Raw genomic sequence first — 21,793 nt, 5'->3', positions numbered from 1 at the left:
TGCCGGGATGGGGAAGTGCCCTCGGAAGCCATCTCCACCGCCATCTTCACCGCCATCGCTGTCTCCATGATGAGGAGGGAGTAATTCTCCCCCGAGGCTGAGGGCTCTACTGTAGCTATGTGGTTCATCTCTCTCTTTGTGATCTAGTTACTCTGGTGATGTTATTAAAGTACTCTATTCCTCCTTCACGGTGTAATGGTGACAGTGTGTGCATCGTGTAGTTCTTGGCGTAGGTTATGATTGTAATCTCTTGTAGATTATGGAGTTAACTATTGCTATGATAGTATTGATGTGATCTATTCCTCCTTTCGTAGTATGATGGTGACAGTGTGCATGCTATGTTAGTACTTGGTATAATTGCGTTGGTCTATCATGCACTCTAAGGTTATTTGAATATGAACATCGAATGTTGTGGAGCTTGTTAACTCCGGCATTGAGGTGCTCTTGTAGCCCTACACAATTAATGGTGTTCGTCATCCAACAAGAGAGTGTAGAGTGGTTTTATTATGTGATCAATGTTGAGAGTGTCCACTAGTGAAAGTATGATCCCTAGGCCTTGTTTCCAAACATCGAATCTCCGTTTATTTACTGTTCTATTGCATGTTTACTCGCTGCCATATTTTATTCAGATTGCTATTACCATTCATATACATCCATACTACTTGTATTTCACTATCTCTTCGCCGAACTAGTGCACCTATACATCTGACAAGTGTATTAGGTGTGTTGGGGACACAAGAGACTTCTTGTATCGTGATTGCAGGGTTGCTTGAGAGGGATATCTTTGACCTCTTCCTCCCTGAGTTCGATAAACCTTGGGTGATCCACTTAAGGGAAACTTGCTGCTGTTCTACAAACCTCTGCTCTTGGAGGCCCAACACTGTCTACAAGAATAGAAGCACCCGTAGACATCAAGCACTTTTCTGGCGCCGTTGCCGGGGAGGAAAGGTAAAAGGCACTCATACTCCGGTCCCAGGTAATAAGTACTTTTCTGTTGCCATTGTGTGTGTGCTCGAAGCTATTTCCTTTAGATCCTGCAATTGCATCTTTTTGTTTCTTGTTAAACACTAGTAATGCATAATGGAAAACATCTGTGAGCTTTTTAAACTATTTCCTGAGTCAAGATATGAATGGTTTAATGCGAAAATTAAAAAACTTATGGAATCTTATTTGCATGCTAGTAGCAATGTTATTAGTATGAATGAAATTACTGCTAATGCTATGGAGAAGTCTAAGCTTGGGGAAGCTAGTTTTTGTGATATTTTTAGCTTCCCATCTTTAGGGGAGAAAATTTGCTCTGATAATACTTTATCTCCCATATGCGATAACTCTAATGATGCTTGTGATATTTTAAATCCACCTACTGAAAGTATTCCATATAAAATACCTATGAAAATTATTGAACGTGTTAGGGATAACCGCTATGAAGGGGATGGAACTGTCCATCCTGGAGATCATTTACTGTTTTTGCATGAATTATGCGGGTTATTCAAGTGTGCAGGTATCTCTATGGATGAAGTGAAGAAGAAATTATTCTCTATGTCGTTGTCTGGTAAAGCGGCGCATTGGTATAAACTGCTGAAGGATGGGCATTCTCTTGATTGGAAGGATATTGTGCCTCTATTTTATTCTAAATTCTATCCTCCAAGTGAAATTCACAAAGACCGAAACCGCATAAATAATTTCTGGCCTCATGATGGAGAGAGTATTGCCCAAGCATGGGAGAGATTGAAGTCTTTAATGCTCAAATGCCCCAATCATGAGCTTCCTGGTAATATCATCATCGATAATTTCTATGCAAGACTTTCTTTTCAAGATAAAACTTTGCTGGATACTGCTTGTTCTGGATCATTCACGCGCAATAAAGAAGAGTTTAAATGGGACCTTCTTAATCGGATTCAGGAGAACGCGGGAGATTGGGAGAACGACAAAGGTAAAGAGTCAGGTATAAATTATGATTACGAATGCATTGAAACTTTTATGGATACTGATAAAATTCGAAATATGAGTGCTACTTATGGTCTTGACTCTCAAGTTGTTGCAAATCTTTATAAAGGTTTTGCCTCTCATTTTGAATTGCCTAGGAAGAATTTTGCTAAGTATCATGAACCTTTTAAAGACGCTTGCATGAAGGATGAAATTGTTATTAATGATTGCAATAAGCATGCCCAAACTTCTGAAAATACTATTTCTTATAAGCATGTTAATTTTTGTGGAATGCATAGACCTTGTGGAATTAATCAAATCGAAGATGAATATTGTATCCATCATGGGAATGAAAAAACTAGAAAGTGGTCTAGAGCTCTAGATGATCTTGGTAAAAAGGTTTGTGCCAGCTATCCTTTTATTTGTGAACTTTGTCATAAATTGGGTCATTTTAATTTTCAATGCTCCTCCAATGATAATTCGATCCCCATGAGTGCTATAAATTTGTATTGTGATGATGAAATTACTCCTAATCAGCATGATGAACTTACTTTATTTTTGAGTCGTGAAGAGTTATCAAGGAAAATTTCTTTGTTAGATATTAACGATCTAGATATTGATGATGTCCTGCATGGGTGTCTTTCTTATTGCATTGATAATTGCCATACAAATACTTACATACAAAATATTTTAGAAGATGACACTTTGCCAAAATATGATAGGACTGCTGTGTGCTTTGAACTTATTAATGAAAAGGAGGAATCCTCCCAAGTTTCTTCTATTGTTTCTGGAAATAAAACAGGTTATGAGGAGAAGCCTCTCATCAAGCCTCTCCCCCCTAAAGAAAGGAACGAGGAGAATGAGAAGAAGAAGAAGGGAACGAAGAAGAAGAAGAAGGGGAATAAAAAGAAAGAGGTAACAGCATATCCCCGCGTGTATGAGATAACGATAGGTAACCGTAAGTATGTTGCTCCTGATGATTATTATGATAATGAATCTGAATACAATGATCTTCCTATGCCCTTTACCTACATTAGTGATCATGATTTGAAAGAGCACACTACTTTTGATATTGCAAATCTCTGGGAAACTAATTCTGAAAATGATAATGTTAATAATTGCCATAGTATTGGTACGTACTATCCATGCTTCCTCCCATAATGATATAGAAAGCTCTAAGCTTGGGGATGAGGTGTTTGAAAATCCTTTTGCTACTGATCATTATATGTTTGATACATCTCCTTCTAGTAACTATGATGGTATGGTCACAGATGAACATACTGTGAAAGATAACTATTCTATTTCTTATGATGACACTGTGCCTCCAATCTTTGATGATTATTATAAAGAATGCTATGATATAGGTTATAACTATCCTTATGAAACTTGTCATAGTTATGATTGGATTGCCAAAAACAATTCCCTTAGCATGCAACTTGTTTACCATGTTCAAATTCTTGATAATGATCCCGCTCCAATTACTATTAATGAGAAGAGTTTTTCTTATGCCAAAAATAATGATACTTTTATACATATGAACCATGATAAGAATGTTTTAAGTGATGGATATATTGTGGATTTCATCAATGATGCTACTGAAAGTTATTATGAGAGAGGGAAACATGGTTATATGCATCTTAATAATATTAAGTTTCCCCTCTTTATGTTGAGAATTTTGAAGTTGCGCTTGTATTGCCTTCTTATGCTTATCACTTTGTTCTTCATGAATTTATTTATGTACAAGATTCCTATGCATAGGAAGCATGTTAGACTTAAATGTGTTTTGAATTTGCTTTTTGATGCTCTCTTTTGCTTCAACTCTTATTTCTTGGGAGTGCATCATTGAAATTACTGAGCCCATCTTAATGGCTATAAAGAAAGCACTTCTTGGGAGATAACCCATGTGTTTATTTTACTACAGCAATTTTTGTTTTATATTTGAGTCTTGGAAGTTGTTACTACTGTAGCACCCTCTCCTTATATTATTTTATTGCATTGTTGTGCCAAGTAAAGTCTTTGATAGCAAGGTTCATACTAGATTTGGATTACTGCGCAGAAACAGATTTCTGTCTGTCACGAATTTGGGCAGGGTTCTCTGTAGGTAACTCAGAAAAATCTGCCAATTTACATGCGTGATCCTCAGATATGTATGCAACTTTCATTCAATTTTAGCATTTTCATCTGAGCAAGTCCAGTGCCTCTAAAAAATTTGTTTTTACGGACTGTTCTGTTTTGATAGATTCTGCCTTTTATTTCGCATTGCCTCTTTTGCTGTGTTGAATGGATTTCTTTGTTCCATTGACTTCCAGTAGCTTTGGGCAATGTCCAGAAGTGTTAAGAATGATTTTTTCACCTCTGAACATGTGAATTTTTGATTATGCAATAACCCTCTAATGAGTTTGCTTTAAGTTTGGTGTGGAGGAAGTTTTCAAGGGTCAAGAGAGGAGGATGATATACTATGATCAAGAAGAGTGAAAAGTCTAAGCTTGGGGATGCCCTCGTGGTTCATCCCTGCATATTTCAAGAAGACCCAAGCGTCTAAGCTTGGGGATGCCCAAGGCATCCCCTTCTTCATCAACAATTTATCAGGTTTCTTCTCTTGAAACTATATTTTTATTTGGTCACATCATATGTTCTTTACTTGGAGCGTCTGTGTGCTTTTATTTTCGTTTTGTTATGTTCATTCTCTGAATAAATTCATGCTTATGTGGGAGAGAGACACGCTCCGCGTGTTCATATGAACACTAGTGTTCTTAGCTTTACTCTTAATGTTCATGGCGGAGTTGAAAACCGTTTCGTTAATTGCTATTTGGTTGGAAACAGAAAATGCTTCATGTGGTAATTGGTATAATGTCTTGAATAATTTGATACTTGGCAATTGTTGTGCTCATATGGATCATGTTTAAGCTCTTGCATCATGTACTTTGTACCCATTAATGAAGAACTACATAGAGCTTGTTAAAATTTGGTTTGCATGATTGTTCTCTAGAGTCTAGATATTTTCTGGTTAAGGTGTTTGAACAACAAGGAAGATGATGTAAAGTCTTATAATTCTTACAATATGTTCATATGTGAGTCTTGCTGCACCGGTTTATACTTGAGTTTGCTTCAAACAACCTTGCTAGCCTAGCCTTGTATTGAGAGGAATTCTTCTCGTGCATCCAAATCCTTGAGCCAAAAACTATGCCATTTGTGTCCACCATACCTACCTACCACATGGTATTTCTCTGCCATTCCAAAGTACATTACTTGAGTGCTACCTTTAAATTTCTATTCTTTGCCTTTACAATATATAGCTCATGGGAAAATAGCCTTAAATACTATTGTGGTGAAGAATATGTACTTATGTATCTTATTTCTTAATAAGTTGCTTGTTGAGCGGTAACCACGTTTCTGGGGACGCCATCAACTTTTACACCTTTGTTGAATATCATGTGAGTTTCTATGCATGTTCGTCTTGTCTGAAGTAAGGGCGATTTTCATGATCAAATGGTTTGAGTATTGATACGTCTCAAACGTATCTATAATTTCTTATGTTCCATGCTTGTTTTATGACAATACCTACATGTTTTGTTCACACTTTATGATGTTTTCATGCGTTTTCCGAAACTAACCTATTGATGAGATGCCGAAGTGCCAGTTCCTGTTTTCTGTTGTTTTTGGTTTCAGAAATCCTAGTAAGGAAATATTCTCGGAATCGGACGAAATCAACGCCCAGCATCTTAGAATTCCACGAAGCTTCCAGAACACCCGAGAGCCGCCAGAGGGGAGCCCTGGGGGCCCACACATGTGGCCGGCGCGGCCCAGGCCCTTGCCGCGCCGCCCTATTGTGTGGTGGCCCCGTCAGCCTTCTGACTCCGCCTCTTCGCCTATTTAAAGGTCCCTAACCTAAATGTTCGATACGGAAAAGCCACGGTACGAGAAACCTTCCAGAGCCACCGCCATCGCGAAGCCAAGATCTGGGGGACATGAGTCTCTGTTCCGGCGCGCCGCCGGGACGGGGAAATGCCCCCCGGAAGGCTTCTCCATCGACACCACCGCCATCTTCATCACCGCTGCTGTCTCCCATGAGGAGGGAGTAGTTCTCCCTCGAGGCTAAGGGCTGTACCGGTAGCTATGTGGTTAATCTCTCTCCTATGTACTTCAATACAATGATCTCATGAGCTGCCTTACATGATTGAGATTCATATGAGCTTTGTATCACTATTAGTCTATGTGCTACTCTTGTGATGTTATTAAAGTAGTCTATTCCTCCTTCACGGTGTAATGGTGACAGTGTGTGCATCGTGTAGTACTTGGCGTAGGTTATGATCATAATCTCTTGTAGGTTATGGAGTTAATTATTACTATGATAGTATTTATGTGATTTATTCTCCCTTCATAGTGTAAAGGTGACAGTGTGTATGCTATGTTAGTACTCGGTTTAAGTTGCAAAGATCTATTATGCTCTAAAGGTTACTTAAATATGAATGCCGAATGTTGTGGAGCTTGTTAACTCCGGCATTGAGGTGCTCTTGTAGCCCTACACAACGAATGGTGTTCATTATCAAACAAGAGTATATGTAGCACAAAGGAAGAGAACTTATTTATTATGTGATCAATGTTGAGAGTGTCCACTAGTGAAAGTATGATCCCTAGGCCTTGTTTCCAAATACTGCAATCATCGCTTGTTTACTGTTTTACTGCATCTTTACTTCCTGCAATATTACTACCATCAACTGCACACCAACAAGCACTTTTCTGGCGCCATTACTACTGCTCATATTCATTCATACCACTTGTGTTTCACTATCTCTTCGCCGAACTAGTGCACCTATACATCTGACAAGTGTATTAGGTGTGTTGGGGACACAAGAGACTTCTTGTATTGTGATCGCAGGGTTGCTTGAGAGGGATATCTTTGACCTCTTCCTCCCTTAGTTCGATAAACCTTGGGTGATCCACTTAAGGGAAACTTGCTGCTGTTCTACAAACCTCTGCTCTTGGAGGCCCAACACTGTCTACAAGAATAGAAGCACCCGTAGACATCAAGCACTTTTCTAGCGCCGTTGCCGGGGAGGAAAGGTAAAAGGCACTCATACTCCGGTCCCAGGTAACTAAGTACTTTTCTGTTGCCGTTGTGTGTGTGCTCGAAGCTATTTCCTTTAGATCCTGCAATTGCATCTTTTTGTTTCTTGTTAAACACTAGTAAGGCATAATGGAAAACATCTGTGAGCTTTTTAAACTATTTCCTGAGTCAAGACATGAATGGTTTAATGCGAAAATTAAAAAACCTATGGAACCTTATTTGCATGCTAGTAGCAATGATATTAGTATGAACGCTTTGAACACCATTGTTGCTAATGATATAGAAAATTCTAAGCTTGGGGAGGTCGGTTTTGATGAGAATGATCTCTTTAGCCCTCCGGGTATTGAGGAGAAAATTTATGTTGATTATGATATGCCTCCCATATATGATGATTATAATGATAGTAGTCTTTTGGTGCCGCCCACTATGGAGAGTAAATTTTGTTATGATTATACTATGCCTCCTACACTTGATGAGAATAATAATGATAGCTACTTTGTTGAATTTGCTCCCACTACAACTAATAAAATTGATTATGCTTATGTGGAGAGTAATGATACTTTTATGCATGTGAATAGGAATGCTTTATGTGATACTTACATTGTTGAGTTTGTTCATGATGCCTCTGAAAGTTATTATGAGAGAGGAAAATATGGTTGTAGAAATTTTCATGTTACTAAAACAACTCTCTATATGCTGAAATTTTTGAAGTTACACTGGTTTTATCTTCCTATGCTTGTTACTTTGCTCTTCATGAACTTGTTTATTTACAAGATTCCTATGCATAGGAAGCATGTTAGACTTAAATTTGTTTTGAATTTGCTTTTTGATGCTCTCTTTTGCTTCAACTCTTATTTCTTGCGCGAGCATCATTAAAATTACTGTGCCCATCTTAATGGCTATAAGGAAAGAACTTCTTGGGAGATAACCCATGTTTTTATTTTGTCACTGTTTTGTTGTGTCTTGGAAGTTGTTACTACTGTAGCTACCTCTCCTTATCTTATTTTATTGCATTGTTGTGCCAAGTAAAGTCTTTGATAGCAAGGTTCATACTAGATTTGGATTACTGCGCAGAAACAGATTTCTGTTTGTCACGAATTTGGGCAGGGTTCTCTGTAGGTAACTCAGAAAAATCTGCCAATTTACGTGCGTGATCCTCAGATATGTACGCAACTTTCATTCAATTTGAGCATTTTCATCTGAGCAAGTCCAGTGCCTCTAAAAAATTCGTCTTTACGGACTATTCTGTTTTGACAGATTCTGCCTTTTATTTCGCATTGCCTCTTTTGCTATGTTGGATGGATTTATTTGTTCCATTGAATTCAAGTAGCTTTGTGCAATGTCCAGAAGTGTTAAAAATGATTGTGTCACCTCTGAACATGTGAATTTTTGATTATGCACTAACCCTCTAATGAGTTTGTTTTAAGTTTGGTGTGGAGGAAGTTTTCAAGGGTCAAGAGAGGAGGATGATATACTATGATCAAGAAGAATGAAGAGTCTAAGCTTGGGGATGCCCCCGTGGTTCATCCCTGCATATTTCAAGAAGACTCAAGCATCTAAGCTTGGGGATGCCCAAGGCATCCCCTTCTTCATCAACAATTTATCAGGTTTCTTCTCTTGAAACTATATTTTTATTCGGTCACATCTTATGTACTTTACTTGGAGCGTCTGTTTGTTTTTGTTTTGTTTGAATAAATTCATGCTTGTGTGGGAGAGAGACACGCTCCGCTGTTGCATATGAACACATGTGTTCTTAGCTTTACTCTAAATGTTCATGGCGAAGGTTGAAACTGCTTCGTTCATTGTTATATGGTTGGAAACAGGAAATGCTTCATGTGGTAATTGGTATAATGTCTTGAATAATTTGATACTTGGCAATTGTTGTGCTCATATAGATCATGTTTAAGCTCTTGCATCATGTACTTTGCACCTATTAATGAAGAACTACATAGAGCTTGTTAAAATTTGGTTTGCATGATTGGTCTCTCTGAGTCTAGATATTTTATGGTTAAGGTGTTTGAACAACAAGGAAGACGATGTAAAGTCTAATAATGCTTACAATATGTTCATATGTGAGTCTTTCTGCACCGTTTTATACTTGATTTTGCTTCAAACAACCTTGCTAGCCTAGCCTTGTATTGAGAGGAATTCTTCTCGTGCATCCAAATCCTTGAGCCAAAAACTATGCCATTTGTGTCCACCATACCTACCTACCACATGGTATTTCCTGCCATTCCAAGCAAATACTTCATGTGCTACCTTTAAACAATTCAAAGCTATTATCTCTTATTTGTGTCAATGTTTTATAGCTCATGAGGAAGTATGTGGTGTTTATCTTTCGATCTTGTCATTTACTTCTGACAGACTTTCACAATGGACTAGTGGCTTTATCCGCTTATCCAATAATTTTGCAAAAAGAGCTGGCAATGGGGTTCCCAACCCCAATTAATTAACTTGCATTAATAATTCTCTTCACATGTTTTGCTCTGATTCATCAGTAAGCAACTTAATTTTGCAAATAGACACTCCTTCATGGTATGTGATTGTTGGAAGGCACCCGAGGATTCGGTTAGCCATGGCTTGTGTAAGCAAAAGGTTGGGAGGAGTTTCATCCATAAATAAAATAAAAAAAACTAAACTAAAGTACATGTGTAAACAAAAGAGAAGAGGGATGATCTACCTTGCTGGTAGAGATAACGTCCTTCATGGGAGCCGCTCTTGAAAGTCTGGTTGATAAGGTAGTTAGAGTACCCACTACCATTCGTTGACAACAACAAACACCTCTCAAAACTTTACTTTTATGCTCTCTATATGATTTCAAAACTTAAAAAGCTCTAGCACATGATTTAATCCCTGCTTCCCTCTGCGAAGGGCCTTTCTTTTACTTTATGTTGAGTCAGTTTACCTACTTCCTTCCATCTTAGAAGCAAACACTTGTGTCAACTGTGCATTGATTCTTACATGTTTACCTATTGCACTTGTTATATTGCTTTATGTTGACAACTATCCATGAGATATACATGTTACAAGTTGAAAGCAATTGCTGAAACTTAATCATCCTTTGTGTTGCTTCAATGCCTTCTACTAAGAATTTATTGCTTATGAGTTAACTGTTATGCAAGTCTTATTGATGCTTGTCTTGAAAGTACTATTCATGAAAAGTCTTTGCTATATGATTCAGTTGTTTACTCATTGTCTTCATCATTGCTTTGAATCGCTGCATTCATCTTATATGCTTTACAATAATGTTGATCAAGATTATGTTGGTAGCATGTCACTTAAGAAATTATCATTGTTATCGTTTACCTACTCGAGGGTGAGTAGGAACTAAGCTTGGGGATGCTTGATACGTCTCAAACGTATCTATAATTTCTTATGTTCCATGCTTGTTTTATGACAATACCTACATGTTTTGTTCACACTTTATGATGTTTTCATGCGTTTTCCGGAACTAACCTATTGACGAGATGCCGAAGTGCCAGTTCCTGTTTTCTGTTGTTTTTGGTTTCAGAAATCCTAGTAAGGAAATATTCTCGGAATCGGACGAAATCAATGCCCAGCATCTTAGAATTCTACGAAGCTTCCAGAACACCCGAGAGCCGCCAGAGGGGAGCCCTGGGGGGCCCACACATGTGGCCGGCGCGGCCCAGGCCCTGGCCGCGCCGCCCTATTGTGTGGTGGCCCCGTCAGCCTTCCGACTCCGCCTCTTCGCCTATTTAAAGGTCCCTGACCTAAATCTTCGATACGGAAAAGCCACGGTACGAGAAACCTTCCAGAGCCGCCGCCATCGCGAAGCCAAGATCTGGGGGACAGGAGTCTCTGTTCCGGCGCGCCGCCGGGATGGGGAAGTGCCCCCGGAAGGCTTCTCCATCGGCACCACCGCCATCTTCATCACCGCTGCTGTCTCCCATGAGGAGGGAGTAGTTCTCCCTCGAGGCTAAGGGCTGTACCGGTAGCTATGTGGTTAATCTCTCTCCTATGTACTTCAATACAATGATCTCATGAGCTGCCTTACATGATTGAGATTCATATGAGCTTTGTATCACTATTAGTCTATGTGCTACTCTTGTGATGTTATTAAAGTAGTCTATTCCTCCTTCACGGTGTAATGGTGACAGTGTGTGCATCGTGTAGTACTTGGCGTAGGTTATGATCATAATCTCTTGTAGGTTATGGAGTTAATTATTACAATGATAGTATTGATGTGATTTATTCCCCCTTCATAGTGTAAAGGTGACAGTGTGTATGCTATGTTAGTACTCGGTTTAAGTTGCAAAGATCTATTATGCTCTAGAGGTTACTTAAATATGAATGCCGAATGTTGTGGAGCTTGTTAGCCCCGGCATTGAGGTGCTCTTGTAGCCCTACACAACGAATGGTGTTCATTATCAAACAAGAGTATATGTAGCACAAAGGAAGAGAACTTATTTATTATGTGATCAATGTTGAGAGCGTCCACTAGTGAAAGTATGATCCCTAGGCCTTGTTTCCAAATCCTGCAATCATCGCTTGTTTACTGTTTTACTGCATCTTTACTTCCTGCAATATTACTACCATCAACTGCACGCCAGCAAGCACTTTTCTGGCGCCGTTACTACTGCTCATATTCATTCATACCACCTGTATTTCACTATCTCTTCCCCGAACTAGTGCACCTATACATCTGACAAGTGTATTAGGTGTGTTGGGGACACAAGAGACTTCTTGTATTGTGATCGCAGGGTTGCTTGAGAGGGATATCTTTGACCTCTTCCTCCCTGAGTTCGATAAACCTTGGGTGATCCACTTAAGGGAAACTTGCTGTTGTTCTACAAACCTCTGCTCTTGGAGGCCCAACACTGTCTACAAGAATAGAAGCACCCGTAGACATCAAGTATGCATATTGTTAGAGAAGAACATTGGGCCGCTAACTAAAGCCATGAATCATGGTGGAAGTTTCAGTTTGGACACAAATCCTCAATCTCTTATGAGAATATTATCTGTTGTTGAATGCTTATGCATTAAAGAGGAGTCAATTATCTGTTGTCTATGTTGTCCCGGTATGGATGTCTAAGTTGAGAATAATCAAAAAGTGAGAAATCCAATGCGAACTTTCTCCTTAGACCTTTGTACAGGCGGCATAGAGGTACCCCTTTGTGACACTTGGTTGAAACATATGCTATGCAATGATAATCCATGTTAATCCAAGCAAATTAGGACAAGGTGCGAGTACTATTGGTAATCTATGCATGAGGCATGCAACTTATAGGATATCTTATACATAACGCATATGCTTTATTACCACCGTTGACAAAATTGCTTCTATGTTTTCAAAATAAAAGCTCTAGCACAAAAATAGTAATCCATGCTTCCCTCCGCGAAGGGCCTATCTTCTACTTTATTGTTGAGTCAGTTTACCTATTCCTTCTATCTTAGAAGTAAACACTTGTGTCAACTGTGCATTGATTCTTACATGTTTACCTATTGCACTTGTTATATTGCTTTATGTTGACAACTATCCATGAGATATACATGTTACAAGTTGAAAGCAATTGCTGAAACTTAATCATCCTTTGTGTTGCTTCAATGCCTTTTACTTTGAATCTATTTCTTTATGAGTTAACTCTTATGCAAGACTTATTGATGCTTGTCTTGAAAGTACTATTCATGAAAAGTCTTTGCTATATGATTCAGTTGTTTAGTCATTATCTTTACTATCACTTCATTCACTTCACATGCTTTACAATAGTATTGATCAAGATTATGTTGGTAGCATGTCACTTAAGAAATTATCATTGTTATCGTTTACCTACTCGAGGGCGAGTAGGAACTAAGCTTGGGGATGCTTGATACGTCTCCAACGTATCTATAATTTCTTATGTTCCATGCTAGTTTTATGACAATACCTACATGTTTTGTTCACACTTTATATCGTTTTGATGCGTTTTCCGGAACTAACCTATTGACGAGATGCCGAAGGGCCAGTTGCTGTTTTCTGTTGTTTTTGGTTCCAGAAAGGCTGTTCGGGCAATATTCTCGGAATCGGACGAAATCAATGCCCAACATCTTATTTTCCCGGAACCTTCCAGAAAGTCAAAGGGGGACCAGTGTAACGACCCGAAAAAACCCAATATTAGATTTTTCACCGCTGCTTGTTTTTCCGTGTCGTTCCAAGTTCATCATGGCATATGCATGCATCTCATCCATGTTTTAATAAAATAAAATTATTTTTACAAATCCTAGCTATTTTGTTTTTCTCTCACATATGGGTTAATAATAAAACCCTCCTCTCTTTTTCATTTAACAAAACCCTAAAACAAACTATTTTTATTTTGCAAAATAAAATGTTGGCAATGTTTTGTATTTGCCTTTATCTCTGTCTCCCCACCTCTGATTTCAAAACTCAATTTTTGTTGATCAAGTTTCAAAACAGTTTTCAAATAAATAAATAAAAGAAAAGCTTTTCTAAAATCAGAACCAAACCCTAACCCTGGGCCTATCTCTCCCTCTGATCCATCTTCCCTCTCCTCCCTGCAGCCCGATCCGGCCCAACCTCCTCCTCCTCTCTTCTGGACCGAGGCCACATCCGGCCACCTTTCCCTCTCAGCCCAATCCTTCTTTCGGCCCGACTCTTTTTCTCACCGAAGCGGTACACCGCTCACGTTGTCGTCTTCCTCCAGAGAGAGCACGAGCCTCTCGTGCTAGCTTTCCTCAGCCTCCACCCACCGCGCCGTGGTCCTCCTCCACCACCTGCTCCCTCACGCGTCCCCTCCTCCTTATCTTCCCACGCGGATGCCCCCTCCACCACGTCTCTCCCTCCCTCTTTTCTTCATCTCCACGAAAAGGAACCGAGAGAGGGGAGAAACCCCCACAGCACCGCGTCTTCCCCGCCGTCGACCCGCCGACTCCGGCCTCCCCACGCCAAGACAACGCCACCAATCGACGCGTCTCGTTCCCCTCTTTCACCTGGCGCGAGGAATCGCACCGGGGACGCCTAAATCGCCGCCGCCATCCTCGTTTCTTCCCCAGCACCGGCGGCCTTTTGCTCAAATCCGGCGACCACCGACCTCCTCCGGCGCCGGCGACCGCACGGTGAGCCTTGGGGTAAGCCGGTGCACCTCCTGGACATCCTCTAACCTTTCCTTGCTTCCTGGTACGCCCTCCCGTCGCTGATCCGACCATCACCTCCGCAGATCAACGCCGCCAGCGACCTCCGGTGAGCCCTAGGATGGCGCACCGCTACCTTCGGGTTCCCCTCAACGAGGCGCTTCCCCGACGCCCTTCAGCGCTTCCTGGGAGCCCCTACAGCGCTCGCACATCACGCCGCCGACCCGCGGTGACCGCCACTCCTGGAACGCGCACGGCATCAAACACCTGCTGTGCAGCCGCGCAAGCTTCGCCACGCTGGCAGCCACGTCGTCGCGTGGGCCCTCTCCGTCAGTCTCTGCAGGTAACTCACCCGCGGTGAGAAACCGCGCCCCAGATCCAGATCTGGATCTGGCGGTTTACAGTTTGGCCCCTGCAGCTTTTGCACATCAACCCGGCGCCCTTGACCCCGCTAAATTTTTGCGATGAACCCCCTGCAGCTTCCGCCTCGTCAGCTGCCCGGTCAGCAGCTCCCGGTCCCGCGCGTCAGCCGCTGTGGCTAGCCTCTGTCTCGGTGAGAAAAGCCACAGCTCTTTTCTTTTTTTCCGAAATTTGCAGAAAATGCTTATACCTTGCATAAATCATATCTTTTGAACCGTAAATCAAAATACAAAGTATTTTATATGAAAATTGATCAGAAAAATGTGCTGAACATGAATATGCCATTCATATGATTGTTTGCATCTCGCATCATGTCGCGTGTTGATAGTTATGCATGTTCACCTCACATATATGCGGAGTATTTTGGATTTCCAACTATGGTTTTCCCCGCTCCGTTTAATACTGAAGTAGCTCATCCTTGCCATGCTATGCCATGCTAACCAACACTTAAATTTGCCGGTAGAAATGCAACTCCAACCTAAATTGTTTGTTCGGGGTCCCGACTCCGCTTAATATGGATAAGTTGCATCGCATCATGTTTGCCATGACATGCATATAATATCATGATCATGCCGATTCTTTTGCTGTAGTAGTAAGATGTGCATCCGTTGGTTGTTGTAGCGCTTTGCTTCTTCACGGATAGGATCACGAAGTGGTGTTGTGAGATACGACAAGTTCTTCTGCAGCTTTTCACAGGCGAGCCCACCCCTTCACCTATTTTACTTTTACATGCTCTTTTGATCTATTGCTATCCTTATGTGCGATTCTGTTGTGTCACGTGTCCTATCCACCTGTTACCTATATGTCCGAGATACACCTCCTCGCCCTACCTAATGTTTGTTGTTTGCCAGCTTTGCGAGTCGTAGGCTTGTTTAGGCTCTGTTGTTTATCTCGATCTGTTATCGGGATATGTTGGGTTGTTGGGAGGTTTTCACATGATATATCATTTGTTGGAGATAATCACACTTTACTTTATTGTTAACAACTAAAATTGTAAGCAGAGGCATCTGTGAGCCCCTTTGCGAAAGCATCGGAACTTTGACTCGCTAATGTCCCCTAGGACCCGAGTTCTTGTTATCTGTTCCGAGATTGAGCGCTCTACCCATGCGTGGGGACGATTATCGGGACCCCCCCTCACCCTTTACCTTTTCTCAAGTCAGTTGAAAAGGGGGCCACAACCTTGGTTTTATTTGCCTATGCCATGTATGCCATGCTTTACTTACTGTTGCCTTCGGGTGTTTACTTCCTGTTGCCTTCGGGTGTTTATATTCTGTACTGTACCCCGCGGAACGTTTAGCGAAGCGTGTGGTTTGCACGCCTAGCCGTTAACGCAAACCCTGAGTCCGCTTCGGAGTACGGCCGGACTTCGTCACGGGTAGCTTAGTCGGGTGGCCCCCCTAGACTTTCTTGTTGAACTGGGAACGGTCTTGTTGTGAGACATCCACCTGTCGTAAGTGGGTCGAGCATGCGTATGGTTACATTTGGGCAACCCCTGCAGGGTGTACATCTTATCGATAAGCCGTGTCCGCGGTTATGGACGACTTGGAATTGTATAGCTTGATCATAGAACAACTTACACCTTATTTCCTGTTGCTAATAATTTGTTAATAAAACTTTTTCAAAAAGTGTGTGTGCCTTTGCCAGTACCTCTTTGCGAAGGGGGATCGCATCGGCTGTGTTATGTTTGCAGAGTATAGAACTGTTACCTTGTGCGCTCTCTTACCTTCTCTGAGTAGACGGATGTTGTAGCGTGTCTCTATTGGATAGTAGCTTTGCTGCCGCTAAAATCCACATATAGCCGGGTGAAGTTTATACCGCCCACCAGCGAGCATAGCTGGTCTTGTCTCGCAAGTACGTGCCAATGGTACTTACCCTCGCCTTCTTTTCTTTTTGTCTCCTCCCCCTTTTGTCGGCAACCAATGGCCCGACTTTGACAGGTACGAGATGACGACGTTAGCAAGGTTACCCTTCCGGCTTGGCCTGGGCAGGGTTATGGACGCCACTGGTTATCTTCAGGACTCTTAGTCCAATTTGTATCTTGTCCGTACTCGGACGTATTCGAACTTCTGTATGATTTGGATCTTTGTATTGTATATTTGTATCTTGACTCGTTGGGGTCGTTGTTGTAATATATGTTTCTTGTGGGCTCTATTGTAATCCTGTTGTAATGTTACCGCTCGTGTTAATTCCTCTGGCATCACGTGTGTGATTCGTCGCGCATGTCGTGTCGGAGGGCGTCTCTGAATCGATATCATGCGGATTTCGGCGGGTTCGCTGGGATCCTCATGGTACCGGTTCCGGGGCGTCACAAGTTGGTATCAGAGCCCAGGTTGACGGTACCCCACTAGTCCAGCCTGTAGGATAACCTTGCCAACGGACGCTGTGTCTAGTGTCAAAACTATTTTCTGAAAACTCGTTGTATAGTTCTGATTAGATCTGATTTTTCTCCTTGCCTATATTCTTTCTCTTCTTACCTATGCGAGTTTTGAGTCTTCTCTCTTATCTGAGTTTTTTCCGAGTCTTAGGTTCCGACGTGGGTTGGACGATCTAAGCCTTTCACCTAATAGGTTTGATCCCTGAAGATTTCCGACAAAAGAACATCCACGGCGGATAACCTTGTTTCTCCGTTGCCATCATCTTTGTTTCCGTTATCTCTCCTCAATTCTCTGTGCTTTGACCCGTCGAACCTTCGCTGTCAATGATTGACAAGATCAGCAATCTGGATTCCAGGAGTTGGTTACGTGATTCTCTTATTCATGTGCAGAGTAATACTTTGAGTGCGGGATGGACTGATCACCATACCGACTACTCTTATTATTCGCTTTTGTTACGTTGAATAGGTGGATCCATGTGACTATTACTCCCTCCTTTGTTTCTCCGGAGTCATCCTCGTCGACGTGAGCAACAACCCTTGTTAGTGGTGTCGACCGTTCTACATGGAGCAACAATTCTTGTTAGTGGTGTCGAGGAGGTCGACACTCCGCCAGAAGATCCGATAGTTCACCTCTCTTCCCCCGTACCTTGAGGTGGAACCTCGGGGCGAGGTTCCTTGTTAGTGGTGTCGTTTGTAACGACCCGGAAAAACCCAATATTAGATTTTTCACCGCTGCTTGTTTTCCGTGTCGTTCCAAGTTCATCATGGCATATGCATGCATCTCATCCATGTTTTAACAAAATAAAATTATTTTTACAAATCCTAGCTATTTTGTTTTTCTCTCACATATGGGTTAATAATAAAACCCTCCTCTCTTTTTCATTTAACAAAACCCTAAAACAAACTATTTTTATTTTGCAAAATAAAATGTTGGCAATGTTTTGTATTTGCCTTTATCTCTATCTCCCCACCTCTGATTTCAAAACTCAATTTTTGTTGATCAAGTTTCAAAACAGTTTTCAAATAAATAAATAAAAGAAAAGCTTTTCTAAAATCAGAACCAAACCCTAACCCTGGGCCTATCTCTCCCTCTGATCCATCTTCCCTCTCCTCCCTGCAGCCCGATCCGGCCCAACCTCCTCCTCCTCTCTTCTGGACCGAGGCCACATCCGGCCACCTTTCCTTCTCAGCCCAATCCTTCTTTCGGCCCGACTCTTTTTCTCACCGTAGCGGTACACCGATCACGTTGTCGTCTTCCTCCAGAGAGAGCACGAGCCTCTCGTGCTAGCTTTCCTCAGCCTCCACCCACCGCGCCGTGGTCCTCCTCCACCACCTGCTCCCTCACGCGTCCCCTCCTCCTTATCTTCCCACGCGGATGCCCCCTCCACCACGTCTCCCCCTCCCTCTTTTCTTCATCTCCACGAAAAGGAACCGAGAGAGGGGAGAAACCCCCACAGCACCGCGTCTTCCCCACCGTCGACCCGCCGACTCCGGCCTCCCCACGCCAAGACAACGCCACCAATCGACGCGTCTCGTTCCCCTCTTTCACCTGGCGCGAGGAATCGCACCGGGGACGCCTAAATCGCCGCCGCCGTCCTCGTTTCTTCCCCAGCACCGGCGGCCTTTTGCTCAAATCCGGTGACCACCGACCTCCTCCGGCGCCGGCGACCGCACGGTGAGCCTTGGGGTAAGCCGGCGCACCTCTTGGACATCCTCTAACCTTTCCTTGCTTCCTGGTACGCCCTCCCGTCGCTGATCCGACCATCACCTCCGCAGATCAACGCCGCCGGCGACCTTCGGTGAGCCCCAGGACGGCGCACCGCTACCTTCGGGTTCCCCTCAACGAGGCGCTTCCCCGACGCCCTTCAGCGCTTCCTGGGAGCCCCTACAGCGCTCGCGCGTCACGTCGCCGACCCGCGGTGACCGCCACTCCTGGAACGCGCACGGCATCAAACACCTGCTGTGCAGCCGCGCAAGCTTCGCCACGCTGGCAGCCACGTCGTCGCGTGGGCCCTCTCCGTCAGTCTCTGCAGGTAACTCACCCGCGGTGAGAAACCGCGCCCCAGATCCAGATCTGGATCTGGCAGTTTACAGTTTGGCCCCTGCAGCTTTTGCACATCAACCCGGCGCCCTTGACCCCGCTAAATTTTTGCGATGAACCCCCTGCAGCTTCCGCCTCGTCAGCTGCCCGGTCAGCAGCTCCCGGTCCCGCGCGTCAACCGTTGTGGCTAGCCTCTGTCTCGGTGAGAAAAGCCACAGCTCTTTTCTGTTTTTCCGAAATTTGCAGAAAATGCTTATACCTTGCATAAATCATATCTTTTGAACCGTAAATCAAAATACAAAGTATTTTATATGAAAATTGATCAAAAAAATGTGCTGAACATGAATATGCCATTCATATGATTGTTTGCATCTCGCATCATGTCGCGCGTTGATAGTTATGCATGTTCACCTCACATATATGCGGAGTATTTTGGATTTCCAACTATGGTTTTCCCCGCTCCGTTTAATACTGAAGTAGCTCATCCTTGCCATGCTATGCCATGCAAACCAACACTTAAATTTGCCGGTAGAAATGCAACTCCAACCTAAATTGTTTGTTTGGGGTCCCGACTCCGCTTAATATGGATAAGTTGCATCACATCATGTTTGCCATGACATGCATATCATATCATGATCATGCCGATTCTTTTGCCATAGTAGTAAGATGTGCATCCGTTGGTTGTTGTAGCGCTTTGCTTCTTCACGGATAGGATCACGAAGTGGTGTTGTGAGATACGACAAGTTCTTCTGCAGCTTTTCACAGGCGAGCCCACCCCTTCACCTATTTTACTTTTACATGCTCTTTTGATCTATTGCTATCCTTATGTGCGATTCTGTTGTGTCACGTGTCCTATCCACCTGTTACCTATATGTCCGAGATACACCTCCTCGCCCTACCTATTATTTGTTGTTTGCCAGCTTTGCGAGTCGTAGGCGTGTTTAGGCTCTGTTGTTTATCTCGATCTGTTATCGGGATATGTTGGGTTGTTGGGAGGTTTTCACATGATATATCATTTGTTGGAGATAATCACACTTTACTTTATTGTTAACAACTAAAATTGTAAGCAGAGGCATCTGTGAGCCCCTTTGCGAAAGCATCGGAACTTTGACTCGCTAATGTCCCCTAGGACCCGAGTTCTTGTTATCTGTTCCGAGATTGAGCGCTCTACCCATGCGTGGGGACGATTATCGGGACCCCCCCACCCTTTACCTTTTCTCAAGTCAGTTGAAAAGGGGGCCACAACCTTGGTTTTATTTGCCTATGCCATGTATGCCATGCTTTACTTACTGTTGCCTTCGGGTGTTTACTTCCTGTTGCCTTCGGGTGTTTATATTCTGTACTGTACCCCGCGGAACGTTTAGCGAAGCGTGTGGTTTGCACGCCTAGCCGTTAACGCAAACCCTGAGTCCGCTTTGGAGTACGGCCGGACTTCGTCACGGGTAGCTTAGTCGGGTGGCCCCCTAGACTTTCTTGTTGAACTGGGAACGGTCTTGTTGTGAGACATCCACCTGTCGTAAGTGGGTCGAGCATGCGTATGGTTACATTTGGGCAACCCCTGCAGGGTGTACATCTTATCGATAAGCCGTGTCCGCGGTTATGGACGACTTGGAATTGTATAGCTTGATCATAGAACAACTTACACCTTATTTCCTGTTGCTAACAATTTGTTAATAAAACTTTTTCAAAAAGTGTGTGTGCCTTTGCCAGTACCTCTTTGCGAAGGGGGATCGCATCGGCTGTGTTATGTTTGCAGAGTATAGAACTGTTACCTTGTGCGCTCTCTTACCTTCTCTGAGTAGACAGATGTTGTAGCGTGTCTCTATTGGATAGTAGCTTTGCTGCCGCTAAAATCCACATATAGCCGGGTGAAGTTTATACCGCCCACCAGCGAGCATAGCTGGTCTTGTCTCGCAAGTACGTGCCAATGGTACTTACCCTCGCCTTCTTTTCTTTTTGTCTCCTCCCCCTTTTGTCGGCAACCGATGGCCCGACTTTGACAGGTACGAGATGACGACGTTAGCAAGGTTACCCTTCCGGCTTGGCCTGGGCAGGGTTATGGACGCCACTGGTTATCTTCAGGACTCTTAGTCCAATTTGTATCTTGTCCGTACTCGGACGTATTCGAACTTCTGTATGATTTGGATCTTTGTATTGTATATTTGTATCTTGACCCGTTGGAGTCGTTGTTGTAATATATGTTTCTTGTGGGCTCTATTGTAATCCTGTTGTAATGTTACCGCTCGTGTTAATTCCTCTGGCATCACGTGTGTGATTCGTCGCGCACGTCGTGTTGGAGGGCGTCTCTGAATCGATATCATGCGGATTTCGGCGGGTTCGCTGGGATCCTCATGGTACCGGTTCCGGGGCGTCACAACCAGAGGGGAGCCCTGGGGGCCCCACACGTGTGGGCGGCGCGGCCCAGGGGGGGCGCGCCCCCCGAGTGTGAGGAGGCCCCGTGGCCCCTCCAACTCCGACTCTTCGCCTATTTAAGCCGTCCTGACCTAAAACATCGACACCGATTGACGAAACTCCAGAAAGACTCTAGGGACACCGCCGCCATCGCGAAACTCCAATTCGGGGGACAGAAGTCTCTGTTCCGGCACCCTGCCGGGACGGGGAAGTGCCCCGGAAGCCATCTCCACCGCCATCTTCAACGCCATCGCTGTCTCCATGATGAGGAGGGAGTAATTCTCCCCCGAGGCTGAGGGCTCTACTGTAGCTATGTGGTTCATCTCTCTCTTTGTGATCTAGTTACTCTGGTGATGTTATTAAAGTACTCTATTCCTCCTTCACGGTGTAATGGTGACAGTGTGTGCATCGTGTAGTTCTTGGCGTAGGTTATGATTGTAATCTCTTGTAGATTATGGAGTTAACT

The 21,793-nt window shown here is 43.2% G+C and overlaps 2 long non-coding RNA genes across 2 annotated transcripts; both read left to right on the top strand.

The window, feature by feature from the left end:
• Nucleotides 1–14,762: 14,762 nt before the first annotated feature.
• LOC139830521 (uncharacterized) lies at nt 14,763–16,673 on the top strand. Its single transcript, XR_011742784.1, has 2 exons — nt 14,763–15,196; nt 16,438–16,673. It is a non-coding gene; the product is annotated as an uncharacterized lncRNA (long non-coding RNA).
• A 2,585-nt stretch (nt 16,674–19,258) lies between these two features.
• On the top strand, nt 19,259–21,154 carry LOC139830520 (uncharacterized). Its single transcript, XR_011742783.1, has 2 exons — nt 19,259–19,680; nt 20,919–21,154. It is a non-coding gene; the product is annotated as an uncharacterized lncRNA (long non-coding RNA).
• Nucleotides 21,155–21,793: the final 639 nt, after the last annotated feature.

Source organism: Lolium perenne, chromosome 4, assembly GCF_019359855.2.
Source record: "Lolium perenne isolate Kyuss_39 chromosome 4, Kyuss_2.0, whole genome shotgun sequence".
Lineage (NCBI taxonomy): Eukaryota > Viridiplantae > Streptophyta > Magnoliopsida > Poales > Poaceae > Lolium > Lolium perenne.
Note: the sequence above shows the minus strand (reverse complement) of the source record. Positions and strands in the feature narration are given on the sequence as shown.